The sequence below is a fragment of the Alligator sinensis genome, unplaced genomic scaffold (genome assembly GCF_000455745.1).
Source record: "Alligator sinensis unplaced genomic scaffold, ASM45574v1 scaffold741_1, whole genome shotgun sequence".
Classification (NCBI taxonomy): Eukaryota; Metazoa; Chordata; order Crocodylia; family Alligatoridae; genus Alligator; species Alligator sinensis.
This window is the reverse complement of record NW_005842212.1, coordinates 1,585,152-1,590,559: the sequence shown is the minus strand read 5'-3', so window position 1 is coordinate 1,590,559 and position 5,408 is coordinate 1,585,152. Positions and strand designations below refer to the sequence as shown.

Genomic DNA, 5,408 nt, shown 5'->3' with positions numbered 1-5,408 from the left:
TCCTTGGGAGCACAGGAGAGAGGTTTACGCTCTTCCACCCTGAGGAGACCCCCTTTGAGCAGGGGTTGTACTAGATGTGACTTCCTGAAGTTCCTTTCAACCCTCATTTTTTATGATTCTATGATAATGGCCCATACACATGGCGCAATGTCAGAGAGACAGGGCTAGCTTGCGGAGGGGTGAGCTAGGGAGCGGTTGCTACACTCCCATCCTCCTGCAGGGAAGTCCCAAATCATCCTGGGGATTTCCACTAGAAACATTCCCCCTGCTCCTTGCATCATTCACTCCCTACCCACAGCTTCCACCCTCTCAACCACAAGGCAGAGGACGACCCCAAGACCTCAGAGGGAAGGGGTGGCTCTCCAAACTCATTCCCCACAAAGGACCATGGTTCAGAGGACAGGTTTCCTCGGACTTTGGCAACTACGCCCCCTTCCCATTCCCAAGGGGCCTGCTGTCCTCACGGGGAAACGTGGACATGGTGTTGTCTATGGAAAGACAAAATCTGGCCGAATAATTGGAGTCAAAAGAACTGTGGCCTAAATGGTAAAACCCTCCTATGTACTGTGACCCAGTTTTCAGGAGTCTTGGTTACTTTTAGCTCCCACCAATTTCAGCACCTCTAAAATTCTCGCCTAAAACAGACTTTGAAATGGAGATGGAAGGAAGGAGCAGAATACAACATGGGCCTAAGGGTGCCGGTTTCAGATTTGACACAAATTTCACAATTCACTAGGTTGCTTCAACCCCGCTCCTAAGCCACGCAAGACTGGCACCGACCCCAAGGACTGCAGGATCAGGCTGCACGAGCTCAGCAGGTTACTCCCCCATTAGGGAAGCATGTCAGGTTGTGAGAAGTACAGCAGACAAGGCCAGAATTACATGGCATGAGAAATGTGGCTCTGTGTGTTAGGAAGCCTAGAAAAATGCTGCTGTTGGGAATGGCACATCCCCGAGGGTTTCCCAATAGCTGCACTTCTCGGTGAGTGAGTACTTTAAAGAAAAGCTAAAGGTAAAGAGAAAAAAAATAAAAACCTATCCCACCACCTTTGCTGGGGGGGGTGGTCTGTGTACAAACCAAGTATATGGCATTACACAGGGACATGTGCTGGCATCCTGCAGAGAGCAATGCAGGTGACCACAATAAAATGCAGCCTTATTATGCATCTGCAAGGAAGGAGGGGGATGATTTGGCTAATTACCCAGGTGGGGTTTTATTGTAATGGAGCTAAGAAGGCAGGATTTGACACGAAGGGTCTGAATGTGTCACTTGCTGAGGATAATTAAAATGTTTTTTTTCCCCCCCAACACCTCCTGGGTCCCTGGGTTGTTCTGAAACAGCCCTGGAAATGCACATGCCCTCTGCCCACTGGTGCTTGTGTTGCTGCCCAAGGGCTGAGGGACAGACATGTCCTAGCAGGGACGTGTCCAGCCAGGCTGAGCTGGTGGTTGCGGGGCTGGTATTGTCTGCCACCCGCCACCCTTGCGGCTCAGGCAGGCAGTGAGGTCTATTGATTTAAGGCATGGGGCTGGGCTGGGCTAAGGCTCTACTCCCTGGACCACCACAAACTAGCTTTGTCACTCCCTCTCTCTGTGCCTCCATTCTCTCTCCAAAACTTTGTTTTCTTGCCTGCTCAGATCATCAGGTCTTCAGGGCAGAGACTGTAATTCAGTAGCTAAGGCAAAGAGGCTCGGCTTGGGTAGGACCTCAAGGGCTTTCTGTCTGGTCCTGGATTCATTCTCTCAGAGGTCTGTTTTCTTCCAGTTCACCCATCACACAACTCCTGTCCCCATAGCCCTTAAAACTCATGGTCAGCTTCATTCAGAATCAGCATCATTCAGGCTTTCAGAAACCAGAGAGAGGAAAATCCTAAAAAGAACAAAAATGACTGAACTGGTATTTTAGAGACAAATCAGCTAATAGAGGCAACATCCCTTCAGTTAGGACAGCAGCTACTGTGGTTGTAGCTGGACCTGGATTTCATGCATGCTAGAGCAAAAAATACGATGTGGTGTCTTCCACCTCCTCCAGGAGGAGCCAGCTGCAAAGTTCCAGTTGGGCTTTGGACATTAAGTCTTGCTTGTGGGCCCATCTCTCTCTACAAAGGCCTTGTCCGCCTTCCCTGCATCTCCCTATCCTGCTCCCTTCACCCAACTTTTTATGCTACGAGTACATAAAATGCATATTTAAAGAAGAAAGTCACACTCTTGATAAGCTAATCCCCCTGTTACACTCTAGAGGATAGTAATTTTCCCTTGTCTTTACATAAACTTAGTCAGTTAAATTCTGCTGTCAGACATGTGAAAACCCAAACGCTCAACATGCAGATGTGGTACAAGAGATTTGTTTGCTATTCCAGCTGTGACCTGGCATCTCTGAACCCAAATCCGGCCCTAAAGACCAGTGTTTACTTGGTAGGAACATACCAACAAGGGAAAAAAAACGTGGGAATGTTGCATGCTGAATCCTTTCATATTTGCACGGGGTTTGCAGAGGACTTTGAATTCAGCCTTTATATTAGGGGCAGAACAGACATAACACTGCAATAAAATCAGAAAGGGCCCAGACCTACCTTCCTGCAAGGGTGATTTCACACATGGAAGTGAATAGGGCTTCACGGGAGTAATGTATTTAGTTCCTATTGCATCACCTAGAGAAAAGCTCCGATTGAGTGGATCAAGAAAGCAAAAATTGGAAACAATTAATATTTGATCAATAAAAGTTGACAGAACTGCCCTGAAACTCAGACCTCATATCAACCAGAAGCGTTCTCTGGATCTGTTGTTTCTGATGACATCTGAAACCCATTTGAAACAGGCGTGGTTTCATCAAAGGGGCCTTTTCTAAGAGGCCCACTGCCTGAAATAGAACTGCAATCTTATGCCCATTATCAGCCCATAAACATCCAAACAACATGAGATACTAAACGTTTTGCTGCATCTCATTTGATTTTTTTCCCTGCTGTTCACTAGCACAAGCCATGGCACAAGGTTCATCCCAGCTTTTTCAACTGAAAACAGGTTTGGACATGTCTCTGAGCAGGTGGCTGGAAGAGGTGACCTGCCCAGGGTCCTCTGAGCTCTATTTCCATGATCCTATGAAACACAGTGGAAGTAATAGGTTTTGCTATGGGATTTTGGTTATGTCCGAAGCCAAAACTCAAAGCACGTTTCTGAGTGACGCCCAAGTGGGGAGATCCAAATCAGCAAGAAAGATCCTGCAAAAACTTGTGATGTCCAACTGGACATGGTTACGGAAGGCTTAGTATAGTGCTTCCCAGACTTAATACATCACTGTGAGCCTTTGAAATGCCTAGCAGTCCACGGTGCACCTTCAACCTCTGTGTTTTCACAGAAAGTGGGAAAGGGCGAGATGCTTTCGCAGACCACAGTGTAGGAAGCCCTGGGTTAGTTCATGTCACCAGTGCATGGGGCAATGGTTAGACTCAATGACTGGAGCACGACACGGGTTCAGAATACCTGTGTCTGGTCCAGCTCCGCCACTGACGCACCGTGCGACCTCAGGCACTTCCCCCGCTCCTCTCTGAAATGGAGAGAGCTCTATCTGCTTGGCAGTTGCTGGCTGAAGAACTCTTGTCAGTGCCAAGCATTATTTACCCTAAGCATCACAAAAAGCCTCTCTTTGATCAGCTACTGAGCAAATGGATTGGGCTCTGTTGCCTTTTGCAAAGGAAAAGGGATAGGCAGAGAGGTCTACAAAAATGCGACTATTCCACTTCTGCCTATTTATGTCTTTCTAGTCTCGGGTCAGTCCTGAGGTTGCCTGTGAGCACATACCAGGCTGCTATAAATACTGAATAATTCATAGGAAGTGGTACACTGCAAGGACAACACCTTGCTTTGTTTGTCAGCATCAGCTTCTCAGCTTTATGCTAAGATCAAATGAGGTGAGAGGCGCCGCTTAAGAATCTTAAGGTTTTAACAGGAGGAGGACAGGGAAATGGGGAGGATAGGGTTATTAACATCCAGGACCAGGAAATACATGACCCTACAAGCAGCAATGACCTCCCACAGAAGAGCTCAATACCCCAATATCTATTTTTCTGTCATGTGGTTAGGAGGAACAAGCATGAATTGAAGTGACTGAGACACCAGAAAGCTTGTGGTTGCAGAAGCTCTCTCAGATAATGCACACTGACACGCCTGCACAGACAACTGCACTGAAAGCAATGCTGATCATGGGCATCTACAATGCAGAGCATAAGCCAAGCTATTCTACCCCAGCTTAAAATAATTGAGCTTCTCTAAACACATTAGAAACACTCTGTTCTTAACACAGGTCCTCTGGCAGGTCTTACCCAGGAGATGCCTTTGCAGGATGTTAATGGTTACAATGGTGACTCAGGCCAAGCTTTGTCATCCCTGCAGGAATACACTAGCTTTGGGAAAGATCTGTGCTCATTAAGAAGGATTTTGCATTCATCACCTTCTCCCCAACCTACAATTTTAATCCTCTGATTACAAGTGGCTGTTGGCAACTTTGCTCGACTGGCTCCAAATTTCCCTTTCACATGATCTAGAGAGATAAGGTCTAATGCTTACTAGAAAAACTAGAAGCCAGGAGGTAGGAATGCCCCGCTCTTAGCTCTTGAAGAAAGGCAAGAGCTGACCTACACACACACGCATCTATGAGAGAGAGAGGGGCAGGTGCAAGCCATACCAACCCGGAGCTATGGGATTTGTGTCATCGACTCAGCATTTCCCCAGGCTTTACAAGAAAAGAAAAAGGAAACTGGCAGCTCAGTCTGACCCACTGCAAAACTTGGATACATTTAATCTGAGGGCCACAACACGCTCTTGTGAACATACACAGCCCTGCTGTCACTTTTATACCTTACTCCATCCATGGCACAGTTATTTTTAAAGCCCTTCGCCCTATTAACCATAAGCACATTTAGGAAGCTAGGCTTGGACCTCATTCTTCCCCAGTTTTACCCTTGACGTCAGTGAGGTTACTCCAGCCTGACAAACAAAAGACACTTGGGGTCATGCTGGTCTCGCACCTGTGATCTTCACACCTCTGGAGCCAGCCAGCCTTAGTAGTGCCAGATCTTACCCCAAGGTACTCCCTGTCCTCCTCAGTATTAAAAAAAGTGTATCTCAGATGGCGGTTACGACAGAGCAAACCACAGGCACTCCTGTGCCGAGCTCTCAGATGGCAGCAAGCACGCTGGGAGACGGGAAATGCCCTTATTGAAGCCCTCTGCCACCCTTATGGGAACACAAAATCATCCATTGTAAGATGAATCATCCCTTCACTCTAAATGAATCCCTGCAAACTACGAAGCCCTGTGAAGTCTTTTCACAGCAGCTCTTTCCGAAATAGCTGTTGAACTCTTGGGGAGATATCCTGGCCAGAAGCAAAATAGCAGGGGGGGAAAGGCAGG

The 5,408-nt window shown here is 47.3% G+C and overlaps 1 protein-coding gene across 1 annotated transcript in view; it reads right to left on the bottom strand.

Moving 5' to 3' along the window:
* Nucleotides 1-1,713: 1,713 nt before the first annotated feature.
* Nucleotides 1,714-5,408, bottom strand: part of NME5 (NME/NM23 family member 5) — a 49,003-nt gene continuing 45,308 nt past the window's right edge. Inside the window, exons 8-9 of the transcript XR_001358276.2 lie at nt 2,574-2,651; nt 1,714-1,870 (exon numbers count right to left, since the gene is read on the bottom strand). The gene's annotated coding sequence lies outside the window, so the exon portion shown is untranslated. The remainder of the gene's footprint in view (nt 1,871-2,573; nt 2,652-5,408) is intronic.